This window comes from Sorex araneus, chromosome X, assembly GCF_027595985.1.
Source record: "Sorex araneus isolate mSorAra2 chromosome X, mSorAra2.pri, whole genome shotgun sequence".
In the NCBI taxonomy this organism is placed as follows: Eukaryota; Metazoa; Chordata; class Mammalia; order Eulipotyphla; family Soricidae; genus Sorex; species Sorex araneus.
In genome coordinates this window covers 196,933,568-196,955,577 of record NC_073313.1, presented here as the reverse complement: position 1 = coordinate 196,955,577, position 22,010 = coordinate 196,933,568, and the positions used below count along the sequence as shown (strand labels likewise).

At 37.6% G+C, this 22,010-nt stretch overlaps 1 pseudogene; it reads right to left on the bottom strand.

The window, feature by feature from the left end:
• Positions 1 to 489: 489 nt before the first annotated feature.
• Positions 490 to 3,416, bottom strand: LOC101556616 (interleukin enhancer-binding factor 2-like; annotated as a pseudogene).
• Positions 3,417 to 22,010: the final 18,594 nt, after the last annotated feature.

Sequence of the window (22,010 nt, the reverse complement as noted above, 5' to 3'; positions counted from 1 at the left end):
TTTGTTTTGTTTTGTTTTTGCAATTTTGGTCACACCCGGTGATAGGGGTTACTCCTGGCTCTGCAACTCAGGAATTACTCCTGGCGGTGCTCGGGGGTATGGGATGCTAGCTGGCTGTGTACAAGGCAAACGCCCTATCCACTGTTCTATGAGTCCAGCCCTGATATGTAGTTTTTAAAATGTGTATGTTTATGACTCCAAAATAAGATGTTTGTGGATTTTAAAAACCCATGTACTTGATATGCTTTTTTTTTAATCCCAAGTCTTTGTACTTTTACTCAAGTACAGCTTCAAGTTATTGAACAATATCATTTTCAATATATGACAAAAATGACTGCCATGTGCTAAAGAAAAAACAAAAGTAAAAACCCTAATAGGAAGTACTTGAATTGTTTCTTAGGGAAAAAAAAATATCCAGACAGTAACAGTTCAGGATGTTTCTTACAACTCAAAGAATACTTGCTGAGAGGTTTCCAGAAGCTGTTGACTCTAGAGCATTAGAAACCGTGGGAGTCCTGCTTCATCACAGAGCACACAGATGGCATAGGGCATTATTTGGGGACATCTGGCTGCTAAGCCTGTATCAGAACCAAGAAGAATAACACCTCCAAAGAGTCTCTCCCTGTATCCCTCATGCCTTGGAAATACCACCATAGAAAGCCCACTGGCAGCTTTGGTCCAGTCTTCCCCAGGATGGAGAGGCGCAGAGCTGGGGCAGTCACCCAGAGTCTCCATGCTTTCCTCCTCTTCCCCTTGAGGTGGTTTTTCTGTGTTTTCTTTACTTTCCCATCCTTCTTCTCTGATGGCTTCTCGCATGCCTTCTCTGAAGGTGTCGCTATCACCCCCTCGAGGGTAGTATTTCAGAAACAAGTTGACCAGCATGCCACTCTCCTGGCCCAGAATCTTCCCAAAGCCATCCTGTAAGAGGATTTGGATCAGACTCTGAGCCATGTGGCAGCCCTTGTCCTGCTGTTCCAGGGTCAGGATGTTATGCACTAGAAGTTTCCACTCTCACTGAGGTCTGTGATCTGCGGTGAGCCTGGCCAGAACAGTCCTGCAGAACAGAATATGCAAGCACCGCCTGTATGCCACATTTGAGGCCAAGGTAGCCTGGTGGGGTCATTTGTCACAGCAGCATGTCCTAGGAGGTCAAGGACCCAGGGTGTGAGGGGGTTCAGAGGCAGGAAAAGGAATTCTCAGGTCTCTCAGCAGCCTGATGAAGACTTTAACCGGGAACTTTGAATCATTTTCTAAGGCAATCTATAACACTTTGGCATCCAAATGGAGACCTGGGTCCAGTTTTCAGAGATGGGGTGGCACTGTTGTAATGAGAATCTTCACTGTAGCATCAGAAGAAGTGGTTTCAAAGCCAGGTTCATTAGGGTGGAATATCCCTACACACAACCCCAAATGTATGACCATCTAATCTTTGATAAGGGAGCAAGAGATGTGAAGTGGAGCAAGGAAAGCCTCTTTAACAAATGGTGCTGGCACAACTGGACAACCACATGCAAAAAAATGGGTTTAGACCTTGACCTGACACCATGCACAAAAGTCAGATCAAAATGGATTAAAGACCTCAACATTAGACCACAGACCATAAGGTACATTGAAGACAAGGTCGGCGAAACCCTCCACGATATTGAAGATAAAGGTATCTTCAAAGGTGACACGGAACTAAGCAATCTAGTAAAAACAGAGATCAACAAATGGGACTACATTAAACTAAAAAGCTTCTGCACCGCAAGAGATACAGTGACCAGAATACAAAGACTATCCACAGAATGGGAAAGGATATTTACACAATACCCATCAGATAAGGGGTTGATATCAATGGTATATAAAGCACTGGTTGAACTCTACAAGAAGAAAACATCCAACCCCATCAAAAAATGGGGCGAAGAAATGAACAGAAACTTTACCAAGGAAGAAATACGAATGGCCAAAAGGCACATGAGAAAGTGCTCTGCATCACTAATCATCAGAGAGATGCAGATCAAAACAACTTTGAGATACCACCTCACACCACAGAGACTAGCACACATCCAAAAGAACAAAAGCAACCGCTGTTGGAGAGGATGTGGGGAGAAAGGGACCCTTCTTCACTGCTGGTGGGAATGCCGACTGGTTCAGCCCTTCTGGAAAACAATTTGGACGACTCTCAAAAAATTAGATATTGAATTCCCATTTGACCCAGCAATACCACTGCTGGGAATATATCCCAGAGAGGCAAAAAAGTACAATCGAAACAACATCTGCACATGTATGTTCATCGCAGCACTGTTTACAATAGCCAGAATCTGGAAAAAACCCGAATGCCCCAGAACGGATGACTGGTTGAGGAAACTTTGGTACATCTATACAATGGAATACTATGCAGCTGTTAGAAAAAAGGAGGTCAAGAATTTTGTAGTCAAGTGGATGGGCATGAAAAGTTTCATGCTGAGTGAAATGAGTCAGAAAGAGAGAGACAGACATAGAAAGATTGCACTCATCTATGGTATATAGAATAACAGAGTGGGAGACTAACACTCAAGAACTGTAGAAATAAGTACCAGGAGGTTGACTCCATGGCTTCGAGGCTGGCCTCACGTTCCGGGGAAAGGTCAACTCAGAGAAGCGATCACCAACTACATTGTAGTCGAAGGCCATGTGGGGGAAGGGAGTTGCGGGCTGAATGAGGGCTAGAGACTGAGCACAGCGGCCACTCAACACCTTTATTGCAAACCACAACAGCTAATTAGAGAGAGAAAACAGAAGGGAATGCCTTGCCACAGTGGCAGGGTGGGGTGGGGGGGAGATGGGATTGGGGAGGGTGGGAGGGACACTGGGTTTACGGGTGGTGGAGAATGGGCACTGGTGAAGGGATGGGTTCCAAACTTTGTATGAGGGAAGTATAAGCACAAAAGTGTATAAATCTGTAACTGTACCCTCACGGTGATTCTCTAATTAAAAATAAATAAATTTAAAAAAAAAAAAAAAACAAAGCCAGGTTCATTAGTCAGCATGGTTAAAACTTCAAGCCATCCTGTGCTCTCAGGTGTTCCTCAACTGTGTTCCTCCAATGCAGGAAGGACCTTTGGGATCACTGCTAGGTCAGCTACATTGGGTCCTGTAGGCTCGTTCCCTTCTTGTAGGATTCCACTTGCAGGACTTCTTCCCTTTGCACTTCAGATGCCCCTGGAGCCACAATCAAATTGTGGATCACTTTGGTTATTCTGTCACGAGGGAGAGGAGAGAGGCCTGTTCGACAGAATTAGGGGCAAGGTGCTGATTCCTCTTCAGCAAGGCCTCACTCCCCTTAGTGCTGGTTTGTCTCAGAGAAAAGCCATTTCACACAGACAGAAACTGAATGGGACGAGTGGTAGGAAGGGCCTGTACCCTCCCCCGGGCTGCTTCAGGAACTGAATCTCCATCCATGGCCAGCCGAGGCCTCTGTCACTCCTCAGGGCACCCCAAATGCCTAACGGTAGAGCTCACACCAACTTCCATATTCGACATACTTTGTACGTGAAACACATGTATTTGACATGCTTTGTAAGAAAAATTGAAAAAAATTACCATGAAAAAGTAACATTGAAAAATACGTTGGGAAAAAAATGATAAATTTAGTCACTGTCATCTCATTGCTCATCGATTTGTTCGAGTGGGCACCAGTAACGTCTCTCATTGAGAGACTTATTGTTACTGTTTTTGGCATATCCAATACGCACGGGTAGCTTGCCAGGCTCTGACTTGTGGGCTTGATACTCTCGGTAGCTTGCTGGGCTCTCCGAGAGGGGCGGAAGAATTGAACTTGGGTCGGCAGCGTGAAAGGCGAACACCCAACTGCTGTGCTATTGCTCCAGCAGAAAACAAATTTTTTATAAGATTTGATATCCTGCTCCATTAAAATTCCTCAACATAATGGTTTATATAGAAAAAATATGTCTCAACATAAAATTGATTCCTTTGCCCTTCTCTGAGAGCCTGGCAAGCTACTGAGAGTATCTCGCCCACACGGCAGAGCCTGGCAAGCTACACATGACATATTCAATATGCCAAAAAACAGCAACAAGTTTCACGATGGAGATGTTACTGGTGCCTGCTCGAGCAAATCAATGAGTAATGGGATGACAGTGAAAGTGACAGTGATATATAGGACAGACTCACAGACATGTGAAGAACAAACTTGTTTTCTCTATGATGAGGAACAAGAAGAGGCTCTCTAATATCACCACAGTTAAGCAATACAGAATTAGATATCCTAACAAAGGTAGTTAAATAATCAAAAGGATATATCAAAAATAGCAACTAGAGGAAAAAATAGAGAAACTATTATTATTGTTTTATGATGACATGATAAAATAGATGCACATATACCAAAGATTATTAAACACATTTAGAAATCATAAATAAAATAAAGTGATAGGCTAATAATTAATATACAATATTTATTGCACTTTTATATGTAAACAACGAACAGGCAAAAAGAGCAAAAAGGAACACAATTTCTTGTGAAATTGCATAAAAGCAAATTAAATACTTTGGAATAGATCTTAGCAAGAAGGGAAAAATTATAGTGAAGGTAAAAACATAAAGAGATGGAAAGGTACTCCATGAATTGAAAGAGTTAGCAAAGTTAAAATTTATGTTATAAATATAAAGCAATAATAGATACAATACAACTTCTGCCAAAATCCAAATATCATTCTTTATTCTTCATAGAAATGAAATATAAAATCATGTAATTTACTTGTAACCTCTAAATGCCCTGGGTAGCAAAGAAATTAAAAAAGAACAAAAATGGTGCTATTAGAGCTCCATGCAATATTTACATTATATGTGGGCGATTATTCTCAGCTTTCTAAACAACAAGCAAAAATAAAACAAAATTCATCAAACTATATCTAGTTTATCTAGAAGACACAATAAAACAAAATCCAATTTTAAGGCAAATGAATGTTAATAACAACAACAAGATAAAAAGTGCTCTAATATGCTAGATTCTTCCAACGTATAGAACAAAAGTCAATGTTCTAAATTTGTCAGTTGTGATACCTAGACCAGTCTTCCAATATATGATAGTTCTTAACAAACCTCTGGAAATTTTATATATATTTGAGATATGGATATAAAAATAATAAGGAAGTAACTGGCTAATAATCCAACTGGTGTTTAGGGGGGAATAAAGGACAAAGTCTTTGAGTTGGAATAATGTAGAAGACAGAAAATGATGCATCTGAGGTGGGTAGCACCAGCCCCGATCGCCACCAAGATGTAATCCTGGGGGCCGCACGTGTGTGGCCTCACCACAGCTGCACGAGCATGATTCCAGAGGCCAGCTAAACTACTTTTGATACTGGCAGCTTCTTGCAGAATGTCTCCAGACTGAGAACTAAGCTGCGGCCCCATGCCTGTCCAGGAGAGGAAAGGTTTCTCTCTCTCTCTCTCTCTCTCTCTCTCTCTCTCTCTCTCTCTCTCTCTCTCTCTCTCCCTCTCTCGCCTTTTCCTTGCTGGGGGAAGGAAGGGCGTGGCGATCACCATATTATGAGGACCACTAATGAGAGATACAAGCTTGCAATGATCCAATTTCTGGAAGAAATTTCCCTGGACTTAGTTGCTAAAATACAGAAATCCCAAACTGTGCCACCTCATATCTCTTCACCACAAGTCTGACTCTAATGAGGAACTCCTAACAATAATAGTGAGTTTTTTGTTGAAATGTTGAATGTAACCAAAGTAAAGAGAAAGTAAAGTGAAATGTATCAGTTACCCAGGTGGGGGGAGGGGGAGGGGGAGGGATGGGAGGTATACTGGGCTTTTTTTTTTGTGGTGGAATATGGGCACTGGTGAAGGGATAGTTGTTTCAGCATTGTATAACTGAGACTTAAGCCTGAAAGCATTGTAATTTTCCACATGGTGATTCAATTTAAAAAAAAATTAAAAAAACATAAAAAAAGAAAAAAATGCATCTTTAAGTTTGTTATAGAGATTAAACATTGTGGCTGGAGTGATAGTACAGAGAGGAGGGTACATGCCTTTTTGTGGCCATCCTGGCTTGATCCTTGACACCCATATGGTCCTTAGAGCTCCATCAGGAGTGATCCCTTAGCACAAAACCTGGAGTAAGCCATGAGCACAATCAGTGTGGCTCCCAAACCAAAAAGTAAACATGAAATAAAATTATAAATTTAAGAAATAGCTGAAAATTCATTTAAGTACTTTTTTTAGCAAGGATATGGGGAAAGAAAAATATATTGAAAACATATTGATAGAAGTGGTAATCAAGTCAAAAATAACTGGAAATAGAACTTTAAAAATTGTTGAGGCATAGGTTATTAGATAGCTCAGTTAGTATCATGCTTTACAAGCAAGCAATTGGTTTGATTCCAAGAAATACAGTCTCCTAAGCACAAACAGGAGTGACTCCTGAACCAAGTTCCAGGAATACCCTCGTCACTGCTAGGTATGGCCCCAAACAGATTCCATTTTTACTAGTGACCTATAATTTTTAATAAATTAACAAGGGAATTAGAAGATTACTACTTGTTCTTGAACTAGAGAAATTAACATCATTAAAACAACCATCTTATTTAATTAAATATAATTGATTCAAAATTATGTGCTAGTGGAATAAACCCAAGTAATATAATCTCTATATCATACTCTATATAATACAGTATAATCTCTGTACTGTCTGATTCAACATCATGAATCACGAAATCCCATTAATCACTGATTTCTCAGGCAGGCTCAGTAACCTCTCATTTCGTCCTTTCCCTGAGATCTTAGAAGTCTAAGAAGTCTTAGAAGACTCCAACAATGTCTCACTGGGGCTCTTTCAGGGTCAGGGGAATGAGATCCAGCTTGTTACTGGATTTAGCATATGAACACACCATGGGAAGCTTGCAAAGCTGTCCCATGTGGGCAGGAAACTCTCAGAAGATTGCCAGTTTCTCCCAGAGGGAAAAGTAGGCTAAAGATATCGCTTCTGGGAGCCCACTTTTAAGTCTCTCTCTGGATGTTGGCCGTTGATGGGATTACACACACCTGGGTTCCTCTGCTGGTACCTTCATGCATGAGGCCTGTCTGAACATGTGGAGAGGGGCCTTGAGCATGGCTGTAGCTAGGTTCTGGTGGTCTTCGGCTGCCGGGAGCTCTGCTCGGGGTTGGCGAGGGAAGCTGAAGTCCATACCCTCCGAGGGGCCCCAGGGAAGACAGCCAGGCATGAGGGCAAGACCGCTCTCAGAGCGGTCAAGAGATTCTTATGTTGAATCTCTGCACAGAGATTAAACATAATCCCTATCAAATTTATCATGGCATTATCCAAGAATATAGGAGAAATACTGCTAATATTTGTATGCATCCATAAAGCATATTGAATATGAAGAAAATTCTCAGTAAGCAGAAGATGGGAGGTCTTGAAGTCCCTGACTTCACACTGTGCTATTGTAGAGTATTCAAAACAGTGTCTTATTAGAATAAAAGCTAATGCTCAAATGAAGAATAGAATTGACAGCTCATAAAGAAACCCTCAGGTATATACACAGTTAATTTATGACAAAAGACCTAGATGAGGTAAAGGAGATTAAGTCTTTTTAGCAAATGATTATGGGAGAATTGGTTAGACACATGCAAAAGATAAAAGTGGGCTACTACCTCAGATGATACATGAAAGTCATTTTAAAATTGGTTAAAAAACCTTAGTGTTTGATCAAGCCTAGGTAAAGCACTCCATAATATTGATTTCAGATGATTCTTTAAAGATTTGATCTTAGTAGCAAAGAAAGCAAAAGGAAAAATAAATAAGACATCAAACTAGAGAAATTCTGAACTATTAAAAAACACAAAATAAAATTATTGGCAAAATTAAAAAATATAAGCATTCTACCAAATGGAGAAAATATTTGTTTATCATATTTCTGACAAGGATGGGTTCTGGAGGTTTTAGCTGCCAGGGCTCTGCACTCTCCCCATGCTTGGATGAGCCTCCCCATGAAGGAACCCACCAAGGAACCCAGGTATGTGGGACCTGTGGCTGAGATCTCCAAGCCGGCTCAGATCGGGACTGGGTCTCCTCCACCCAGACCCCCAGTTTTCCAGTAGCTTGGCAGTCACACCTACAAACTCCCTCCCAACACACACACACCCAGGCACCATGTAATCTCATCAATGGCCAAGATCCAGAGACTATAAAACAAAGCTCCCAGAAGAGAGCAATACAATTTTTCCTGAGCGATCTCTGTATTTTTGTTTTTATTTTTATTTCCCCCCCGCACTTCAGAGCCTGAAAAGCTACCTGTGATGTATTTAATATGCCAAAAACAGTAACAACAACTTGCTCTTCGTGTTCCTGGAGCGAGCAGATGCCATTGGCTACGCTAGCATGCGACAGGAACAAATGAAGACGTCACTGGCGACTGCTTGAGCAAATCAATGAACAACAGGATAACAGTGATACAGTGATACTCCTGAAAAAGAGCTAATATATAAGATTTAAAAAAGCACTCACAAACTCAACAACATAAAGCCAAAGAGTCTTACCCCCCAAAAGAAGAACTAGATATTTCTCCAAAGAAGGCATACAGAGATAACCAATAGACACATGGTGGTGGGGGTGGGAAATGATCATTATCATTTATTTATTATCAGAAAATAATAACACAATGCAATAACAATTGTACAAATAACACAATGACCTACCACCTCACACCAGTGAAATAGTTGCATCAAAAAGCCAATAATAGCCAATACTGACAAGGATGCAGTGAAAAAGGAACCCTGAATCATTGTTAATGACATCTAGTCATTAACAATTTAACCTCTATGGAAAGTGGTTTGGAAACATCTCAACAAATTGAAAACAGAATCTCATATGAGCATGGTTTTTCCTCCTTGTCTCTATTTCTAGAACACAAAATCACCAACTCAATAAATATATGTGAATACGTAGTTTCTTTAAAGCACTATTTACAATAGCTAAGGCCAAGAATCTATCCAAATACCCAGTAAGTTATATATAGAAAAACTGGTATATTTATGGACAATGGAATGCAACTAACTCCGTTATAAGAAAAGATTAAATCTTTCATTTCTGTACAACTTGTATGAAGCAGGAGGGTGTCATACCAAGCAAACTGAGTCGTCAGAAAGACAAGTACTGCCTTATTCATATGTGGACTCTAAACAAACAGAGCAAATAAATAGATAATGGCCAATAAAAACATCTCTGAAATAAGCCAAGAGAACTGAAAATGCCCAGAGAGGAGAGAACAAAGGTCACAGGGCACAGTATTGGCAAACTGGTATTGGTGTAGTGCAATGGCATGCTCTAAAACATTAATATCAATATTATTTAAAACCTTACATCCAAAAAAGAGAGATAAACCACAACCTAAGTATTCCCCCTCCTCTTATTATTTCATAAGTTCACTCCAAAATGTAAACATTAAATGCATGTCCAATAAAGCCTTGTTTCTATCAGACTGAGAGAAGTAGAATTTATTTTAGCTGAGTAAGAGTTAAGAGATAAGTTTAGAATTAAGAAAGACAAGGCTTTGTCACAAACTATAATCCTTTCTTTTTAGAAGAGTATTTTATACATGTTTTTAATTATTTTATTATCATTTTGGAGCGTGAAGCTCATTTTTATAAATGATCAACTCATTGTATGTTTTTATTTTAATTTAAATTGACTGAAATAAGATTGTATATTGAGTATGGAAAAACCATGAACTCATAATGGAAGATTTTTTTGAGAAACATTATCCATGACCTAGATTGAAATTTGACTCTGTAAAGAAATGTGCCCACATCTTGTACTGTTAACATTCATTGCTATAAAAAGTCAAACTAACAAAATCCCAGTGGAATATGTACATTGTTACAGTTGCTAAGGTAACCCTTTTAAAGTTCTCTAAGTAGGAGAAATTAAAAATATATCCATTGAGGGCAGATAACTTAAGGTTGTCCCAAGGCTTTCTAATATATTTATGTAGAAGCAATACATGACTAAGGAAAATATCTGGGCTCTAAACTAAAATTAACTCATGGGTAAATAATGAATTGGCAACATAAATGCAATTAAAATATCAAAGAACAGAGACCTTCTGAAGTTCCCTTTAGGTTTCTGCAAGAAAAAGTAGTCTATGGTAACTAAAAATGAATAAATTATACTATACCATCATATTTATCTCTTAAGGTGAATCAACTATTAGTACAGAAAGAAACTGAATAATTTGCTCACTATGTAACTCTTCATGTTCAAACTTTATCTTTTCTCTAGGATAACCTTTCAAAACTATAGATTTCTTATATAAGAGTTTGGAAGTGCATAGAGAACAAGTTTCAAAGCAAGTTTAAATTGGCTTTGATTCAACCATTAGGATTCATAATAATATGTTAAAAATAGGTTTTACAAATTAAGCATTTTTACATAAATCTTAAGCATTATGGAGTATTTATCTAAAATATTATCAAATATGCTTTTATATTAATTTTGGTGTCAATAATAATTAATCATTTAAAATCTTAAATATTTTATTTAATTTATACTTTTTCTGATTGATTGATCAACTAAATGTGAATAAAATACTTTGAGAATATTTCTAATTATCTTTTAAATAGTTAAATAAAAATAGTTTGTTTTATTAGCTAATGAACAAAACATTTGTTAATTAACACATTTTGGTCTGTGGCATTGAAAGAATAATGAAAATTTGAGACTCAGCCAATGAGATGTTTTAGCTCTTTTTTGCAGATAAGTAATTCATAGAGTTTATAAGGCACACTGTGCATTCAAATATATGGAGACTAGCCATTGGCATTCTATATTTTCTAGTGAAGTAGGTATCACTACTTAACAATTCCATTTATAAATACAGTTTCCCAGACGAGCTCCTGAGATGTCTCCACTAGTTAAGCATAATTTGACAAGTCAGTTTAAATCAATTAATTTTTCATCCATCTTAGTATACTTTTACAGAAGTACCAATTGAAAGAATTTTGCTTTTTGGGTGAGGTTATTATTTTATATGACGCCAGATTAAAATGTTTAAATAATCAAGAAAGTCTCTTATCTGCTGTCTCTGCCCTCTCTATATCTTCATAAAACCCCATCACGAATTACGAAATCCCGTTAATCACCGATTTCTCAGGCGGGCTCAGTAACATCTCATTTCATCCTTTCCCTAAGATCTTATAAGTCTGTCTCTACTCGGCCCTCCTAGCAATGTTGCACTGGGGGCTCTTCAGAGTCAGGGGAATGAGATCCAGCTTGTTACTGGATTTTGCATATGAATACACCATGGGAAGCTTGCAAGGCTGTCCCATGTGGGCAGTAAACTCTCAGAAGACTGCCAGTTTCTCCCAGAGGGAGGAGTAGGCTAAAGATATTGCTGCTTTTAAGTTTCTCTCTGGATGTTGGCCATCGATGGGATTACACACACCTGGGTTCCTCTGCTGGTACCTTCATGCATGAGGCCTGTCCGAACGTGTGGAGAGGGGCCTATATCTTCATAAAACCCCATAAGAAGTCTAATTACATATCTTCATAAGGAATCTGTTTATAATTTTATCTAAACAAATTTGTCATACTAAATTCAATAAAATTAGCATTCAACCAATATTTTTGTAAGCAAAAGGGTTTAATATATATAATATTTGTATTGGAGCCTCTGAGAAATCAATGTGCTTGTATGTATATAAATACTAAATGTTTAGCATAAATTCTATGACTTTTATTTATGTCACAATTTTTGACTTCTAATTCTGTTCTCTATTATAGAATTTTTATAATTGATTAATAAGTTTTCTGGGCTGGAGCAATAGCGCAGCAGGTAGGGCATTCGCCTTGTACGTGGCCGACTGGGGTTAGATTTCTCCACTCCTCTCGGAGAGCCGGACAAGCTACAGAGAGTAGCTCGCCCCCAAGGCAGAGCCTGGCAAGCTACCCGTGGCATATTCGATATGTCAAAACAAGCCTCACAATGAAGATGTTACTGGTGCCCGATCGAGCAAATTGATGAGCAACGGGATGACAGTAACAGTGAAGAGGTTTTCTAGAAACAGGGAAACAAAATATTAAATTCATACAATATAATGTGGATACATTATGTTTTTACTAAATTTCAATTCCACTTTCTTTTCAATAGATCCAGGTTTCAGTCTAGCTTCTTCACATTCTGAGTTAAAGGTTCTTGTGAATCACAGTGGGGTCAGAATTGTAAGATCTTCCCTAAAATGTAATGTACTTTTATTATTTTCATTCTGTTCTTCTTTTCAAACATTGCCGTGTTTTAGTTATTTTGGGTGTTTTATTTCAATCCTTTCATCCTGCAAGGTTTGGTGCAGATGTCCTTTTAATCTTACCATAAGGCATGAGAAGAAAAATCTCAGATTGCAAAAGGTTTTATATTCTTTCCTTAGATAACTGGAATTCTTCATTCCAGCAATGCACCAGATATACTCAGAAGGCCGTTACAACACAAAGTTTGAGGCTCTACCGCTAGTGATTCTGATGAGGAACGTCTGCTAGAAATCTCCAGAAATTTCCCAGGTGATGCGGATATTATGATTCAGATATAACAGTTGAGAAGCACAGCCTTAGATTTTGTCCTAAAATTATTTGTTCAAACATCAAAATTAGAAGGTGGTTAGTTATGTTCTGAGGAAAGGTAACTATGTACATAGCACATTATTATAAATCTAAAGCTGATTGATTGGGTAAACCAATTGTTCTAAGAATACTTAAAATTTTTTTTTCTTTTTTGATCACACCCGTCGATGTACGGCTCTGCATTCGGGAATTACTCCTGGCACTGCTCAGGGGACCATATGGGATGCTGGGAATCAAACCTGGGTTGGCCGCATGCAAGGCAAACGCCCTACCCGCTGTGCTATAGCTCCAGCCCCAAGAATACTTTAAATGTTATGGACTAATTGCATTAACTAGAGATTGTATGTCTGAATATTAATAAAAAAACAATTATGCCAGTCTTTTGTGTGAGCAGATATATTATATTGACTTTTCATTCAAATAAGATTTTAAATTAGAGAAAAATATAAATTGTTATGTAGGTTTTTTAAAGTGATACATGGTAGCAGAGAAATATTAGTTAGCATGAAAATTAAGCTTTAATTGATTTAGTAGGGACAGTATAATTTTGAGGTATGTTTGATAAATGCTAATTTACTTCTTTGGTTAAATTTGAGGTTAATTTTTATTCACTGAATCAGTGCAAATCACATAATATCTTCCAGGAAGTGACAATTTTCACCTGATTGATATTCCTTGATGCAGAAAATCAGTTATAACTTGTGTATCTTTGAAAAGTTTATGCTCTTTCTGTACAAACTCTTTAATTGCACTGCCTATTATGCAACAAATAATTACTTGTATGTCTTAATGGCAAAATTATATAAAATTAGTAATAGCATACTTTATCTTTTTTGAAGCTCTAAAAGTTTTTTTTTGTTTCAGTAAACTGAAATGTAGTCTTTTCTCCTGTGATAGAAATTTAAATGCCATAATTATGTTTCTATATCATTCATTCCTTTGGAATTGTATTATAGTAAAAATTTTAAATAACATTTAAAATAAATTTAGGTTAAAAATTAGAAACTGACCAGGACTGTGTCCATTGTAATAAAAAGTGAAAATGTATTGAAATAATTTGTATACAAATTTGACATTGACATAAGAAAACATGTCCAACCTTTTTCTTCTGTCCAGGGCTTGAATTTAAAGAAGTGAGAAAATATCTATGCATGAATATGGAGGCAAAAAATTGTGTCATCAGCAAGCATTATTCTCAACAGGGAAAAGCTAAGAGCCTTCCCTCTAAGATCAGGAACAAGAAGACTCTCACCACTTCTATTCAACATAGTACTGGAAGTACTTGTCATAGCAGTTAGGGAAAAAAAAAAGAAAACGATATCAAGGGTATCAAGATAGAAAAGGAAGAAGTCAAAGCCAAGCTATCACTATTTGCAGATGACAAGATACTAAGAAAATCCTAAAGACTATAGAAAAGCTCCTAAAAACAGCAGGTTTATATAGTAAAGTGGCAGATTACAAAATCAATACCCAAAATTCCAGGCTTTCCTATATACAAATAATGAAATAGAAGAAAGAGATTTTTTAAAAAAAAATCCCATTCACAATAGTGCCTCAGAAAATCAGGTACCATAGGATCATCTTAACTAAAGAGATGAAGGACCTATACAAAGAAAACTACAAAACACTGCTTCAAGAAATAATGAGGACGCCAGGTAATGGAGACACATTCCCTACTCATGAATGGGGATGATTAACATGGTCCAAATGGCAATACTCCCCAAAGTATTATACAGATTCAATGAGGTCCCTATAGGGATACCCATGACATTTTTTAAAGAAATAGACAAAGTACTCCTGACATTCATATGGAGCAATAACCCCCATGAATAGCTAAAGCAATCCTCTGGAAAAAGAAGATAGGTGGCATAGCTTTCCCCAACATCAAACTGTACCCCAGTGGTAAAATTAAAACAGCATGGTATTGAACTAGAAACAGACCCACAGACCAATGGAACAGTGTTAAATATTCTGACACAGACTCTCAAGCATATGATCACTTAATCTTTGATAAAGTGACAAGAAACGTGAAGTGGAACAAGGAAAGCCCCTTTAACGAGCAGTGCTGGGAAAACTGGACAGCTACCTGTGGCTGTGAGGAAATGAACTCAGACTTCTGTCTAATGCCAAGCGAAAAAGTCAGAACAAAATGGATTAAAGACCTCAATATAATTCCTGAATCCATATGTACATGGAGGAAAATGTAAGCAGAACCCTCCGTGATAGTGAAACTAAAGGTGTCTTCAAGGATGAAACACCACTGGCCAAACAAGTGAAACAAACATACACAAATGGGACTAGATTAAACTAAGAAGCTTCTGCAGCTCAAAAAGAAACAGTGACCAAAATACAGAGAGCGCCCATGGAATGGGAAAAAACTATTTACCCAATATCCACCAGATAGGGGCTTAATATCCAAGATATACAAGACACTGGTAGAACTTTACAAGAAAAAAACCTCCAATTCCATCCAAAATATGGGGAAAATGAATAAACAGAAACTTTCTAAAAAAAAATACAAAGGGCCAAATGGCACATGAAAAAATGCTCTTCATCACTAATCATCAGGGAGGTGTAAATCAAAACAACAATGAGATACCATCTTACATCACAGAAACTGGAACACAGCAAAAAGAAGAACAATCAGTGCTCGTACAGATGCAGGGAGGAAGGAACTCTAATTCATTGTTTGTGGGAATGCACTGGTCCAGCCCTTTTGGAAAACAATATGGACATTCCTGAAAAAACCTAGAAATTGAGCTTCCATATGACCCAGAAATATCACTTTTGGGAATATATCCAGAGAATGCAAAAAGCACAATATAAATGACATCTGCACTTGTATGTTTATTTCAGCCCTGTTCACCATAGCCAGAATCTGAAGACAACCCAAGTGCCTGAGAACAGACGACTGGTTATATTAGTCTTTGGTACATCTACACAATGGAATACTATGCAGCTATTAGAAAAGATGAAGTAATGAAATTTGCTATAAGTGGATGGACATGGAGAGTATCATACTAAGTGAAATGAGTCAGAATGAAAGGGACAGATATAGAATGACTGCACTTATTTGTGGAATAAAACATAATATCATATGAGACTAACACCCAAAGACTATAGAGACCTTCGGTTTGGAAGTCTGCCTCACACGTGGGAGAAAAGGCAGTTGGGATAGAGAAGGGACCACTAAGTCAATGATTGTTGGAAGGATCACTTAGGATGAGAGATGTGTACTGAAAATAAACTCAGGACCAAACATGATGGCCTCTCTGTATTTATGTTGCAAACCATAAAGCCCCAAAGTAGAGAGAGTAAGAAGGAAGGTGCCTGCTACAGAAGCAGGGGTGGGATGGGGTTGGAATGACAGGAGGGATACAGGGGATATTGGTGATGGAAAATGCATACTGGTGGAGGGATGGATGTGCATCATTGTATGACTGAAACTCAAACACGAAAGTTTTGTAACTGTCTTATGATGATACACTTTTTAAAAAATTAAATAAAATAATAGTGGTGTAAACTTATGTAAGTCGTTGGTAAAATTTTAGGAGTTTGGAAATTTATAACCACAACTTACTTGGTCTTCGTCTATAGGACAGGTTACCAAGAAGTCAGGGGAAGCAGTTGTGGGAAAAAGTGAACTAGAACTAGTGGTTCTAGTCTATCACTTCTAGAAGGAAAACATGATTATAGTGACAAAAGGAAAGTGGTGAAGGATCTTGGGCGCTTTTGTGGTGGTGAAAGTGCAAACATTTTATACATCAAAACCATGAATACTAGCACAATTGTAACTGTGTCACCTAAAGTTCAATCAAAATAAATTAAAAAAGAAACTCTCCCTTAACTGAACTGAATAAGAAGTGTGTACATATTTTATAGAGGAGAATTTTTTTAAAATTCAAGACATTAACTAAATTTGCTCAAAATCTATTAGTGGTCATAGACTGCAAAGGTAAATAAACTGACAGAGTACTTTTTTACTAGTTAAGATGAACTGGAATGTCAGTAACTTGAAACACACATGTATACACATACACACATGCATACATATACGAGCGCACACATGCACATATATAAATTGAAATGAATAGAATGGGAAAGAAGAAATTGCATATGAGGTATGAAGGTATAATTTAACCTGGGGATATAATTTGACACTGTTGAATTCAGTGTTCAGACTCTTGGTAGAGTGGTTAGGTATCATTTGCTTTTATGAAATTGGCATCTCAAGAAGTTTGAATTTTAGCATCATGTGTGTCTCATCTGTATATATAACTGGACGATGTGTTTATTTCTCATCTGAAAAGTCATGAATTTCTTATCTTTATAAATGGATCTGAGGTCACAAAACAAAATACTCTCTTGCTGTGTTTCCGACCTGGTCAATTTCACTACTCTTCAGCAATGTGGTGGTCCCCTGCTCCTGGGAGGTTGCCATATTGGTGCTGAATTTAATGGTGATGCTGGATTTTCATAGCTATGACGAGAACTCCTGAACTCATGCAGTTCTCCAGCTTTAGTCTTTCAAGTAGCTTGGATTATAGGAATACCTCACCTTGCAAGCGACACAGAAAAATATTAAAATCATAGCAGTGACTAATCTGCTGATTAGTATTTTTGTATGCATCGGGGGCATGAAATATGGTTTATCCTGTTGTTGTTGTGTAAAAAAAGTCATTTATTTATTTATTCAAAATACATTCATTTTAAAAAATGTTCTAGATAAGTACTATGCTAGACTCCAGAGTTGCAAAAATAGTACTACCCCAACCACATTCTCTACCATCACCACTAAAGACAATGTCCCAGTACCTTTTGCTATAGCCAATAATAAAAATGATGGCAAATATGTGTGGTGTACATATATCCAAAGGCATTGTTCTAGTGTTTATAATCACTTTATCTTTAGAACAAATTTAAGAAGTAGACACTGATGAATTCATTTTATAGTTGAGGAAACTGTAACAACTTTCTTGGCTCATAACTTCAGTGGCTAATACATTTGGAGTCTGACTATCACACAGTCCAGCTTCAAAGATTTTTTTGTGCTAAAGCTACTAGGCTACAGTTATTCTCTGTCATCCAAAAACTCTGCACCTGAAGGAGGAGCATGATACATGATTGCACTTGAAAAGTATCAATTCTGGTTAGTGAATTGAGTGCAGTGGATGTATAAAGACTGATGTACTGAGCTCTCCCTGTATAAGAAGGCTCCAGAGAGCATGTGAAGTATCCTGTAGGTGAAATAGGAGTTATAATCATATTATTTGAAATACTTATGATTTAATGAAATTCATAAAATACTTAAAGGCAAAAAATAAGATACATAGAAATGCTTGTACTGGAACTATAGCACAGCAGGTAGTTTGCCTTGCATGCAGCCAACCCGGGTTCGATTCCTCCATCCCTCTTGGAGAGCCTAGCAAGCTACCAAGTGTATCCCAACCGCACAACAGAGCCTGGAAAGCTACCTGTGGCATATTCAACATGTCAAAAACAATTACAACAAGTCTCACTATGGAGACGTTACTGGTGCCCACTCAAGCAAATCGATGAACAACTGGATGACAGTGCAGTTCTATAGAAATGCAAAGGAACTACTTATATGGGAAGAAATTTATGAAAAATAAAATGTTCATGAAACAATTTATGTAATTCTTTAATGAATTAAATATTTTTACAGAATATTTTTACATAAAATAAAATATGTAACTAAGTATTTTGCTAACTGACACTAAGAAGGAAATAGATTTTTGAATAAAAATTCTATGTAGGATTATATGCACTTTGTTAATGCACTGAGTAACATTCTCAAACAGTAATTCTAATAATCATGATATTAAAAGAAATTATGGACATAATATTATTTGAAGCTAAGCCTTGTTTTTATGTTCAGATTTTTAGAGGGCAATTTGGTGGCTATACCCTGGACTACTTGGCAGTTACTTAGTAAAGGATTGCAGTTCTCAAGGGACCATAGTGTTCTGGGGACAGAATCTTGAATGCTGGGTGCAAAGCATGAGCTTCAGATTATTGTGTGATATCCCTGGCTTCTCTACATTATTCAAAAATGCCTGAAAAAATATTATTTACTATAAAAATATCAGCTGGTCAGCTGCCAGGGCTGGGTCCCTTAGGGTGGGGAGGACTCTCACCTGCCCCGCTCTGAGGCACCCCAAGTGGAAAAAAAAAAAGCCCGGTGGAGTCCAGTGGCATGGTTATGGGGTCCTCATTTTATGCTCTATTCCGGGAGAAGCAGCTGTGAGTTCTGGAGGGTGGCTGATGAGATTATCTGGCATCGCAGGAGGTAGTTTATGAGTGTGACCCCTGGGTCACCAAAGATTGGGGGAAGCAGGCAGAAGATCTCTGCTCCTGGTCCTGTTGAGCCCAGAGTCTAAGATCACAAAGATCCGAAATACCTGGGTTCCATGGGACTTTGCTCATGCGTGAGGCTCAGCCTGACCATGTGGAAATCGGCCTGGGGCATGGTGGCAGTTGAGTAGTGGATGTCAGCTGCCCAACCACTGTCAGTATGCCCAAAACAGTAACAATAACAGGTCCCATTCCCCTCACCCCGAAAGAGACTCCAAACTTTTGGACAGATGAGTAAGGAGAGGCTGCCAAAAATCTCAGGACTGGGAAGAATGGAGATGTTACTGGCAGCTGCTTGAGTAAATTGATGAACAATGGGGTGACAGTGATACAGTGATAAAAATATCTGAATTCTGTTAGTAATGAAGTTACAGTTTCTGTTAATATTAGGTGTATATTAATCAGTAAGAACAAATGTTTCAGCATTTGTTTTGAAAGCTATTTTACATTAAGTCTATTTTTTCATTCACGTTAATAAACACATTGTATTTTATCCATTATTTTTCTGATTTCCATGAAATGATCATGAAGAATTACTGAACCAAAGAGCTCATCTGATGTGGATAATTAGGCATAGCCTATTAGACTATAATTTGATAAAATATCTCATGGTAAAGGTTCTGTTGAGTTTAATATCATGAAAAGTTTGTTTCCAATGTACAAGCAACAGATTATTATTTTCACAGTGTTAACTCTAAGATTAGCCTGCTGAGAAATACATTTAAGACTGAACAGTAGTGAACAAGTTATTATCTACAAACTTTGCTTCTCTTTCACTCCAATCAAACTAAAGTTCTTATGTTCTTATTGGCACTTTCACATGGATTTCATTGTCCTAAGTAGTTTTCTTCTCAAGACAGCAGTTAATATGAACAAAGGTATACCTTTTACCTGAGCAGCATCGGTAGCAAGAGTAATTTAAACCAAAATGTGATTATAAAAAGCATTCTCATTCACTCAGGGACCAGTATCCTGACCATTGATGCAGTAGAAAAGTTTAATGAAGATCCAATTTAGGAGTGTGGTAAGCTGATAGAAAATAAGATGGAAGAGGAAATGGAATTCTGGCTTATTCTTTGAAGGGAAGATCTCGACTGATAAGGAATCCACAGCACTGACACCGATGATGATCAGATATCTATTTACCACCCAGGCCCCTGCTGCCAGCCACAGTGTGCGCCGGGAAGTTTCTCAGAGCTCATGCAAAGGCTCTGAGCAGTTCATTAAGGCTTCTCACCTCTTCCTTGCTCGCCCTCTTCTTTGGAGGTGTAAATTAGAGAGGCAGATGTACATTCTGGGAAGTTTTCCAGCTACATATTTAGAATGTAGAATGTTCAACACCGTGGGCGTTGAGTAGAGTTTTTCAGTCTGTCACACATCCAGCTTCGGTGCCAAGGAAACCCCCCAAATGGCCTCTGAATGCTTTGTTCTAGAAGAAAGTAGTAACCTTTTCCAGGACATGCTTCAGTTCACTTTCAGTCTGAATTTTATAATGAAAAACTATTTTACATAATGTGATAAGAGAATTTTCATTGGAGTCTTTGAAGCTCTGAATTACCTGGATAAATGATACATTAGGAGAGTGTTTGAAAGGTCTTTTACTGAATCTTAAAGAAAAATATTTACCACCAAGTTTCAATAACTCACATTTAACATCGCAAAGTTGCAAGACCATATTAGTATTATATTTTTTGGGCCCGCTAATTAGAACTCTAAACCAAAAAATAAACAATGTGAAAAACCACCTGAAAACCTTCTGCCATGTGTGTTTTATTAAGTATAGACTCAGGCTTGAGAAAGATCACTTCATTAATTGTGTAGTCTTCTGAGTACTATAGCACTGTCATTCCGTTGTTCATCCATTTGCTCAAGCGGACACCAGTAATGTCTCCATCGTAAGACTTGTTGTTACTGTTTTTGGCATATCAAATACCCCACACCAGGCTCTGCCGTTCGAGCGGGATGCTTTCATAGCTTGCAGGGCTCTCCAAGAGGGATGGAGAAATCAAACCTGGGTCGGCTGTGTGCAAGGCAAATGCCCTACCCGCTGTGCTATTGCTCCAGCCCATTTTCTAAATACTTCTGAGTCTTCTGAGAACTCCTATAATTTTCCCCATTTTGTTTTCATCATAGAATTCAACTTTCCATTATTAACTTATTTTGTTTCAAGTTAATATACCTGGAATCACATGTCCTTTTTGAATTTTCAGTGACAGAACACAGCGGAGTTATTTCTGATAGTTACATTTTCACACTTTCCTGCTCCTTCTCACACAAGGCATTTTTCTGGAGGGAATGGCTCAACCTTCACCGCTGATACATTGGTTTCAGTGTGAGGCTTTTAGTACTTCCTGTGAGAACAGGATATGTATGTCCCAAGAGAAATGTGTATCTGTGTGTATGTGTGTATATATATATGTGTGTGTATTTATATTTATATATGTAACTTTACATATATATAAATAAATATTTAAAGAGAAACATCTTATGCCTGATATACAAATGACTCATTTACAAGAATTTGGAGAAATGGTTATTTTGTTATTTCTTTATTCTTGTGTTCCAGGTGAAGTTATGATTGAAAGCTTTTATAGACTTTAAAATTTTTTGGATCATATTCAGTGGTGTCGAAGTGCTGAGGGCTTCTTTGTGCTTAAGGATCACTTGTAGCAGTGCTTGGAGAATAAGATGGAGAACAAGGGATAGAACTGGGATAGGACACGTGCAAGGCAAACATCTTAACTCCTGAAACATATCTCTGATCGATCTCAGAAGTAAACTAATTTTCAATATGTTTCCAGTCTATAGAAAGAGGCTAAAAGATCCACCTGTAATATTTGTTGAACATGTTCATATATAATGAAGCATCACTCAAAAATATAATTCAACATAAAGACATTCCTATTAAATATGACAGAATTTAAGACAGAATAAATCTGAGAAATGTAACAATTAAAAATTCACATCATTTATTAATTTCAAAAACATTACATATACAAAAATATTGTTTAATTGATGGAAGCAATTCTGCGAATGT